Raw genomic sequence first — 11,014 nt, 5'->3', positions numbered from 1 at the left:
GGGGCAGTGTGGGGGTGTGGCGTTTGGATGACACATGCCCCAATGCCACCCCCAAGCCAGCGTCATGCTGCCTGCCTGACGGCATGGTGGATGGCATTACAGTGCTCCTTTGGTGTGGCATTCACTTGCTGCACACCAAAAGAAGCATGGAATAGTGTTGCGATGGCGGCAAGGGCTACCTTTTTTTCCAGGCCAAAAAACTAAAGAATTTGCAAATTACAATTTTTTTAAAAAAAAGGAAAGCTATGGAAGTCAGCAGTTATTGGATGAATCCAGTTGTTAGTCCTAATGCAGTAGACACACTGGATCAACTGTTGAATCCAATAGTTTAAATCCCATTGATTCGATGTGTCTATTCTAATGGGGGAGTAGCAATTGGATTTAGATCCTATAATGAAAGTCTTACCATCGATTTAGAACTTACATAACCATGACAAAACGAAAGCTCAGAAAAATCACTGCTTAGTTCAACCTTTCCAATTATTTTTTTGGGGGATAACAGAACCTTGTAAATAAATATCAATGTCATTTGGAATGCAGGTGAACACTATGATGATATTTCAAACAGTTTGTGCCAGCTAGAATGCAGCTTTGAGTTCTGATACACATTGCATTGGCTCTCCTTTTTTCGGCCTGATTCTCTCTCTCTCTCATACACGTTTCTCATGATATTTTTAGTAATTGTCTAGCTGTGCTTCAATGGTTGATTACTCTCAGCAATGTATCTTTGCCAACTCTAGCCTTCAGTGCTGGGATCCCATGAAATTCTTCCATACTTGCTATTGCTTATTAAATTCTGAGAGCCTTTAAAAAAACATATTGACTAGGGACCAAGCAAAGAGGAAGTATGAATTCAGTTTGCCTTCCAAGGATTACTTTGGAGCAGAAACTGTTAGCAGCTGTCCCAGCCTGACGCTTATATCTCATCTGAAACATCTACTCACTCCTGACCAACAAAGAAAATTTCAATAAAGTAGTTTTACTGGTTTAACAGCAGCAGGCTCCTGGGATTGTCAAAGTGCTAAGGCTTTTCCAAGGAGAGAAGGAATCAGCAGCTGAAATATAATTAACCTTCTATTCTCAATGCAAAACTGCCACACACATAGGAGCTCTGCAGTCTATTAGTGAAGTTATAACGGCCAATAGGCAGAAGCAAAATTGGTCAAAAGTTGGCAGCTGCTGTCATATTTTTAGAATTATGATTAATGACACTAATAATGCAGATGATTACTGATATGTGTATCTCCTGCAGTTTATCATATTGCACTGGCTGCCTACGTCCACAATAAACACGATGCTATCATTTACCTCTTTATTGAAGGCAATCCTTCCTCTTGTGAATGAGCACACACTCTAATTACTTTGTAATGTTTTATGTCTCATGCATTTTGCAGCCCTGGATCCCAACAACTGCTCTGAATCTACCATTGATTAATTACAGAATGCTTAATCAAAATTTAGAACCTAATGTTGTCATTTATGAGCACTTTGCATTGCCAAGGTACTTCTTGTTCCAAGTAGTAAGAGTGCTGGGTTCAAAATCAGTCCCACAAAGGGACAGACTGCCAAAGACTTTTTCCTCTGGTATTTTGCATTTATGAGTCCTTTCTTGGTTGGCTTCTATTTTAATTGCCCATTGAACCCAACAGGCATGTCCTCAATGACTTCAGGACGTTTTGGAACAGATATGATAAATTAAAGTCTATTCTATTCCAGCTCTTATTTTTTGTTTTTTAATTACACTATCTTCATCTTTTTCTACAGAAGGGGACTGAGTGAGAAACCTGCTCTCACAATAATCTTGGATTACCTCCCTCAGAGTAAAGGTCTTTCCAAATGACGGCACAGTTTTGAAGCAGTTAAACAAGTGGAGGAGGGGGGGGGAATGTAGGGACAAATACATAAGTTTTTTTTAATGTGGATTTTTATGGCACTGTCATACAACCATTCACCGTTGAAGTTAAGTGTTTTTTTAATACCATTACTGAACTGCTGAAATGGATGCTAATATAGCTTGGAGTGCTAATGTCAAGTCCTGGTAATAAAAAAGACAGACTGCTGAATGAAATAATTTCAAGTAAAAAAAAAAATATAGAACAAAAGTGCTCTCGCTCTCCACTTTTATTGAATTGGGACTGACTGAGCCAATTGCTTTAGAAGTCTGTAAAACACAATTACTAGTGAGCCGAGTGACCCAGCTGTGCCCCCTTTGTGCCGGTATGGGCTAAAAAGGCTGTGGAATTAGTGCGGCTTCTCTCTCTGGCTATCAGGCCTCAGAAGTTCCCTAGTGAGAAGGTGATGTCCTCTCTACTAACACCTGGCTCCATTTTGCATGAAATCTTGACATACCATTGTGTGAAAGCCGCTGTATCTTTGTCACATATCAAGGGCCCCGAGAATTGATCCAACTGAATGTGATTTTCACCTCCATTCTTCCTTTTTTTATATAAAAGCACAATTGGTGGTTATCAATTTAAACCTGGATTAACAGACTTTTTTCTCCCGATCTCTTAAATTCTGAACGCAAAAGCTTTGCTTGAGATGCATCAGCATCAAATTAACTATTTTCAGTTTATATTTTCAGCTGAAATGGTCTCAAGTTTACTTATGATGCTAAGCAAATAAATATGAGGAAAGCATTGAACTGGAGAGCAGTTCATAAAATAAGTAAGGAACTTCATAAACCACTGAAAGTCAGGGCCACTAAAGTTTTAGTACTAACAGCCTTTTAGCATGAATTTACAACACTTGTTTTAAATCATACTTTTGGACATGAGGTTAAAATCTAGAAATATTATGAAATGCAAAATCAGTCTGTTTCCAGGCACAACAGAAAGTTAGGTTTATAAATGACTTTATGGCTTATGTCCATTCTATCTGAAAGACCACATTTCCCTATATGATATCCTCAGGGAAGTCATTCTGTCTCCCCATCTACCATCACAAGTATTTCTGGTAAGGACACAGTAGAATGGCTTCTCAGTTAGTCACCTCTTGGCTTTCCTTCCACATTTTTATTTAAAAACTTTTAAAAATTTAGGCAGGGATTTGGATGTTAGCAGGCTGTTACAGGTTATTTTAATGGAGAGGTATTTTTTATCTTCATTAGTAATTTTAATGTTTTAAAACTGTTTTAAATCCGTGTTTTATGGGGCCATTTGTTTATTTATTAACTACAAATTGGTTTTCCTTGTATTTTGATTTGAACCTATGGTCTCGGATTGAGAGAACGGTAAGATATAAACAAATCAGAACAAGTAAGTGAATCTGAGTATGTCAAATACAGTAAAAACTATGGATGATTATAACAAAACAGATTTTATCAAACTGAAGGCTTTAAAATTTTTATTTTCTTCTCTACATTGGCTATCAGAAATCTCTTGGGGGACACACATGTCAGTTTTAAAAGTTAAACTACTGTGTAATAAAACAAGAAGTATTGAAATAATGCTGAGGTTTTTTTTCCAAGAGGAAACTGAAATGTGAAATGAGTTGCTAATAACTTATTGGCTCAGAGGAAAGACTTACATTAAAGCTATCTCTCTATCTAAATCTAAATATTGTGAATTAAGACTTCTAGATTTTAAATTCTGGAAGCTTAAATTCCTAAAAATTAGAAAAGGAGCTGGTTTCACATCTTGTGGATCATGATAGACTTATTGGCCTGTTACAGACAGCCAAAATAAAGCTGCTTCGAGTCACAGTGGAGGTATGGTGTTTCAATGATGCATGCGTCCTAAGAGTCCAGAAGTCGCACCAAAGCCACGCTCCAGACTGGAGCATGACTTTGGTGTGGCTTCTGGACTCTTAGGACCCATGCATCATTTAAATAGCATACCTCCAAAGAGACCCGAAGCAGCTTTATTTTGGCAGTCTGTAACAGGCCATTGGGACTGAACATACAGGCCAAAATAAAGCTGCTTCGGGTCACTTTGGAGGTATGCTATTTAAATGACACACATATTTTAAGAGGCCAGAAGCTGCGCCAAAGCTGTGCTCTAGTCCTTAGGAATGTAGCTTCCAGCGTCTTATGATGCATGCAGCATTTAAAAAGCATATGTCCGAAGTGACCCAAAGCGCTTTATTTTGGCCTGTCTGTATGGGCCCATAGCTGGCTTAAACTGATAATTTTCTGAGGAGAGGATTTATGTAGTTTCAGAGCTCAAAATTAAGAAGGCAACACTTCAAGACAGCGGGTTGCTTTTGGAAAAGCCACATATGGACCATGTAATTTTAGTTCATATATTGGCCATATATGTTCAGATTGTACAAGTAATACTAATCTGTAATGAGCATGAAACACATGCATTTTGGCAAAGATTTTCTTCATTCATGGCTTTGTTTCATGAGTACTTTTGATCAATTATCTGTGCAGTTCCTATCCTCATAGAATAGTAGGCTTATCTCTTCTTTGGCATCAGCATGTATGGTCTTCACTGACTCAAGAAAGGCACCTAAACCTCTCTGAGAAAAGCAATTAACTCCTTAGTTTAGTTTAACTTTCCTGCAATATCAATTTATTTGACAGGATTGCATTGTTTTAAAATTGCCTAGTTACAGTTAAATTGCATCTAGTTGTGAATTTAGATACTGTTCTAACACTGAAAACAAGCACTAAACAATCAGCTTTTCTATCAACTTCATTATGTCTCTGCATATCATTGTGAGGAGCAATTGATTTTAGCCAGCTTAAAAACCTGTTCCTCCCTCCTTTTCAGGAAGGCTACCAGATGCCTTTAAAGTGACAGTGTTCTTTATTTTATATGACATTTTTAAATGCAGTTAATAATGTGACTAAATATATCTTGCTTGCAAAGGTTTACAAATAGGATACTACAGGATTTTCAGGGCTGTCAAGGGAGAAGTACTTAAGGTGATCATATATGACCAAATACACCTTTCTCCAATAGCAAAATACATTAGATGAAGACCTTTCCACTTTGTTTAGCTTTTATTAATCACTGCAAGGTGTTGATTTTCCTGGCATTCTAAAATTATAGTATCTCAGTTCCAAAAATATTAGGAAAACTGATTTCTGAACCACTGTTTTGGATAGCAGATGAAAACAACTAGACTGAAATAAACAGCAGAAATGCAAAACCATTACAGGCTGGAGATACTTCTGATAATGGTGTGTGTGTGTGTGTGTGTGTGTGTGTATACCATCAAGTTGCTCATTGACTTATGACAACCCCATGAATTTCATAGGGTTTACTTAGGCAAGGAATACTCTGGGGTGGTTTTGCAAATTTCTTCCTCTGAAATGTAACCTACAACACTTGGTATTCATTGGTGATCTCCCATCCAAGTACTAATCAGGATGACCATGTTTAGGCATTAAGATCAGAAGAGATCTGGTGACTTTAAAGTATTTAGGTAGGAAGGCAATGGCGCGTTACAGACCGCCCAGAATGGGCAGTCTGCCGCCGCCGCCGCCATTTGCAGTGCGGAGGAGCCCCAGCATCCAAACTGCACGGCTCCTCCGCGCTGCAAATAAGCACCAAAATGGCGCTTCTCTTTGCGTCGCGGTTATGATGCCACGAGGCACCAATGGTGCTACATCAAGATGGCGGCCCCCATGTGGAACAGGTGCTGCCATTTTGCATGGACTTGGTCTGTATTAGGGTTAGGGGCGTCCAGAAGTGACGCCCCTTTCTAACCCTAGTACGTACCCAGTCCGTACTATAGGCCTGTCTGTAACGGGCCAATATTAAACAGAATAAGCCACTTCCTGCTTGTGTGGTTAATGTCCTAAAGCAAGAAATTTCATGCTCAGTAGTTTACTAGGATATTCATATTTCCAAAGGTACCATAGTTTCTGTCTGTATCTCAATATTTGTTTAAAAAGAAAATAACACATTAATAGATAAATTATCCAAAGAGTTGAAGTCTTCAAATGCTATATTTTGTCCTATATAGTTTTAAATTACAGCTATATACACTTAAAAGCACCACTGAGCATGAACTGGCTTCTTCCTCGAAGTTATGGGCTCTTCTGTGCATCTTGAAAAGATAGGCTAAAAAAGTTGGCTTTCTAAGTTTCAAAACATAGCGGGATGATTGGCAAACGTGGGGGAATGGTTGCTATTGTCTTGAAGAGGTGATAACAGGAGGTAGGTAGTATGTTTTCACATCTTCACCTTTGTTGATAATGTATGCAGTGGTTCTTCAGAGGTATTTGATGTCAATTTATTCAAGCACACCTGTACAGAGCTGGAAGTCAGGTAACTAGATGAGCAAGAAGTATATGCTTCCGTTTTCGATATAACTACCCAGAGGCCTATCTGCAAACAAATTTAGTTCTGGACGCATCAGCAGGTTTTTATAAACCAAATACAGATGTCTTTCTTCATACAAATCAACGAGTTTACAAGTTTAAATCTGGACTGATTTAACTAGCAACCTAATGGCAGAATCACACTTGGCACCAATAGTTGCCTCATATTTATTTATAAGTCACCCTGAGCAAATATTATTTTCTTTTTAAATTTATTCATGGGGTGAATCACCTTTCCCACCTTCCAGACAAACACACATGCTTTTCGTTCAGTGAAAATTTAAAGACAAACTTTAACAATTGGCATCCTTTACTCAGAGGACGGCAAAGCATAATGTTCCTTTCTTTGTTACTTGGAACAGATAGTCCAACTGTTGGAAGTGCATCTATTTTACATAAATTTAGGACATGAAAAAGCAAAGTGACTTGTCTGCCTGGACATCAAACCCCAATGTAACTGAAAGTAACAAGAAATATTTACATTGCCATCACTGACTGAAATACAAATAAAATAAAATAAAATAAATAAAAAATAGATATTAGGGGCAGGAGAACCTTTGTCCTTTCCGATATTGATAAAGTATTCCTGACTTCATCCCTCATCACTGACAGACAGAATAAGATTGATGAGATATGGATTCCACCAGCATTTGGAGGCCCAAAGTTTTCCCTATTGTTAATTAAAGGGTGTAGTGTATGATAGCCTCCCCCTTATCTTGACTGGTAGGCATCTGAATGTGCAATACTCAATCAACCAGATGTTACTGAAAAGCCCACAAAATATTTCAGGTGAAATACTTACCAGGATATAAGATTTAAGTCTGTTTTGTATTATAAAATACTTAATAAAGTACAACAATATCCCAAATCCACAGAAGAGTGATACATTTATAGGGCCAACCAAAATGCACATACAATCTGTCCCAAGCTTTTGAAGCTCCACTGGCTCCTTCATCAGGCAAAGGTGTTAAAAATCACAGAGGAGGGGGGAAATGATGATGTTAGGCCTGCATTTTGTCAAGATGTTGTTGATGTTGTTCTGAGTATGGAGGGATATCTATGCAGGCAGCCACCCCTCCTCCTGGCTATCTGGCACTGGGAGACAAAGTATTTTAAAGTCCATAAAATAAAATTTAAATTCCATTAACAACCCAAAAAGGTATTTCCTTTGAGATCCAGGATGTTGAGACATGTTGTGACATGCATTTTGTGCACTCTGGTTGTCCCAATAAATGTATCACTGTCTTGTGGATTTTGGATGTTATTGTACTTTGCTATATGGCTTACATGGGTACTCCTGGATATATTTGTCTTAATTTTTAATAGTGGTTTGTAAAGCTTCTTTTTGTAGTGTGAGAACTGTTTGAACAGAATAGTTGAATTACATTTGGTGAACTTGTGAGGTTACCCAACTAGTTAACTACTACTACTACTACTACTACTATTACTTCTATGTCTACAGAGATGTTCAATAAAATATTGTCTTACACCAAATGTTAAATGTGATATTATTCACGTGTGCATTAGGTTGGATGTTTCCCATTTGTGGTACAGCAATTAGTGCTGAAATGGCTATAATTGGGTTCTAAAGTTAACAGCCCATTAAGGTGACTGAAATAAGTTCTCCTCTCAGTGTTATTACTCCACTTATTTGGCAGTGGAGTCAATACACTGGTTTACATCTTCAAGGTCTTCTTTGCTACTTGAAGGACTAGACATATAATGGGCTTTCTTTGTAAGATTTCTTTTAAGAAATAATCTCTAGGAAGGTCAACATGAAAACCTTAAATTATACAAAGCTCACTAGACTACGATTTAACTCAAAATGCTTACTCTTCTGTCTAGTGAGAAGGTTTGGCATAATGCCAGTATAAAGGATTAACAAGAAGAATTAGGTCTCAAATGCAGTCATACATGGGAATGTGAGTACATCCAGGACATATGAGACTGTAAGCAGCTGCAAGACCACTGCCCAATCCTTCACACCCTTTGTATCTCACATTCATTGGACGCTCATAGTTGACCTTCTAATATGGTTAGCAGCAGATATTGAAATACTGAGTTAAATTTTTTAAAATGGCTTATTTCAGTTTTTGCATAAAAGTCTGCAAAAGTTACCAGCACTTTTGAAAAACCAGATAGACTTTTTATAGGTTCTGTGGTTGAATTGTACAGAAAACAGAAATCCAGATCATCATTCATATAGCTCTTTGGGTGTGTCAAGAACAACTGTGGCATCACATGGCATTATAGTCTGAAGTTCACAAAACTGCTGTATTCATGCAAACCTATTTATGAAGAAAAATGAACTTTCTATCTATTTTCTTGTTAAGATTGAGGGGGGATCCCTGTACTGGAGGACCTCTGTTGCCACAAAAATGGATTCCTTGCAAACAAGGTGGCTATGAATCCTCTTTCCTCAGTGCAGTCCCTCCATATATTCCCCCATATGAACTTTGAAGATCTGGAAACCCCCAGGAAATGGTTTTCCAAATTTATGGAGGGCTGCAGGGTGAAGGAGGAAACAAACTTCCAAAATTTCTGCCAGAGGAACGTTTGACGTAGCCCACTATATTCTACAGTATAATTTAACACAAACTGAGTTAAAGAATTCAATGTGATTCAAATGCATTGCTTTGACTTTCTTTTTACCAACAGACTAGCTGAAAGGAAGCTGCTATCACAATATTCATGGCTGTTTATTTTTGGTTATCTCTCAGCAGTAACTTTTCATAAATGCATGACAGTCAGGATATGAAGTTCATATGATGCTGTCTCATCAAATATTGTTGGCCAATTTATTATATTATCTAAAGATATTTTTCTAGAATATCTATCTTGTCTATCTCTGTTTAGCTAGTTCTGAAAACATGTACCTAGGAAGGTTAAAATATATTATGTATATTCTCTCTCCCTTTCTCTCTCTCATCAATATACAGTATATGCGTGTACATGCAGCATAAATATATATGTGTGTACATGCAGAGTGTGTGTGTCTATATACACATATACCCACATGAAACTTTCTTTCCACAAGGAGGTCTGAGCTAAAATGATCTTAAAAGAACTTCAGAAAGCAGATTATTGGACAGCAGGTTTATGCTGCATGTACAATGATAATGGCAAGCAAGATAAACCAAAATATTATTTAATTCAAGCTAATCCTGTTGATTTCAAAGCAAGACCATAATGGTATGTAGACTTTTCTGAAAGTAATTCTCACTGCATTCAAGCAGGGTTCATTCCAAGTATTCCAAGATCCAAAGAGCAACTTCAATATAGGGGACTAGAGGTAGTGTAGCAAAAATTTGATTTTCTTCCCCCTTTAATTAAGTGATCTCTATGGCACATCAATAACTGTTTTGAAAAATATACTCAATTAAACAACAACAACAATACTTTAAGGTGCAGTTTCCCCATAAGGATTAACTATTTGAGGGGGAACTTAGCTTTGTACTATTAGCTGCAAAGCAAGGGCCACATCACATGCTAAAGAAAAATAAACCTACTTTCCTACAGAGGCTTGGTTTAGATCATCATTAAAACATAGTTTACGTGGTTGGGAAGGAACCTCCTTTTTTCATTCACAAGCTGGGGTGTTGTGAGTTGTTCTAAGTGAAGTTATTCAAATCAAACATGTTTTATATATAACTGCTAATAACAAATCACAGTTTCCTGTGTTCATAGATAATTTAAGGAATTGTGTTGTGTTCTAAGTGAAAATGGAAGCATTTGCTTTTCACCTCCTGGGCATAAAAGAACACAGAGGGGCTTTCTAAACAGCCCTTTGGGACGTCCGGAGGACGTCCCATTTTGAAAAAGGGGTGTCTCTTTTAGACGCCCCATGGCCTAGTACGGACTCCGTCCGTACAAGATGGCGCCGGCCCTTCTACATGGCCGGCGCCATCTTTGCGTATCGGACGCTTAGCGTCCGTACGCGTCGCGCCGCTGCTGACGTAGCGAGCGCGCCCCTGGCGCCTCGCTACGTCGCAAACGCGACGAAAAAAGAAGCTCCATTTTGGAGCTTCTTTTTTCGGTCCGCGCGGGAGTCGGGCCGTCTGAAGGCTCCGGCTCCCCCGCGGACCTACTGGCGGCGGCAGCAGACCGCCGCAAAGCGGCGGTCTGTACCCCGCCAGAGTGTGTATAAGATGAAGGGTCACCACAATTAATTCCAAATTGCCTGTTCAGCATTGTTCAGAAGTTCTGAACAACTGTTTAGGTAATCACTGGATTTAAGATCAAATGTACTTTCAATATAACAATCACATCTCCCTGAAAGGTGTACTGTTATTCATGTTTTCAAATAGTTCTTTGTCGTGTTCACAGCATGTTTTTAGGCATACAATAAAAAACTCTGCCTGCAAAGAGGCTTGTGACCTCCCTGGAATGGAGACATATTGGATTGTCAAAGAGGGGTCCCTGTTGAGATGCAAATGGACTTTAAATTTCCTGGAAATCTCCCTATTGCCGTATGGCCAGAAGGATGAGGAGCCGGCCTGAAACAACATGCAGGCATCTCACTAACATCTCCAATTGGGTTTTTTCCCTCTTGTTTGGTTTGTAACATCTTGCCTGCTGAAGAAGCCCACAGAGCTTCGAAAGCTTACAACAGGTATATTATGCATTTTGGTTGGCCAATAAAGGTATCACTGATGGATTTTTGTTTGTATTTGTTAAATGGCCAACACAGCTACCCTTGCATGTTTTCATTAAAAAAAAAAAACCAAGTAGGACATA

At 38.4% G+C, this 11,014-nt stretch overlaps 1 protein-coding gene across 2 annotated transcripts in view; it reads right to left on the bottom strand.

The window, feature by feature from the left end:
• BNC2 (basonuclin 2) overlaps window positions 1-11,014 on the bottom strand; it is a 333,536-nt gene that overhangs the window by 15,724 nt on the left and 306,798 nt on the right. The window lies entirely within an intron of this gene.

The sequence above is a fragment of the Sceloporus undulatus genome, chromosome 2 (genome assembly GCF_019175285.1).
Source record: "Sceloporus undulatus isolate JIND9_A2432 ecotype Alabama chromosome 2, SceUnd_v1.1, whole genome shotgun sequence".
NCBI lineage: Eukaryota > Metazoa > Chordata > Lepidosauria > Squamata > Phrynosomatidae > Sceloporus > Sceloporus undulatus.
Note: the sequence above shows the minus strand (reverse complement) of the source record. Positions and strands in the feature narration are given on the sequence as shown.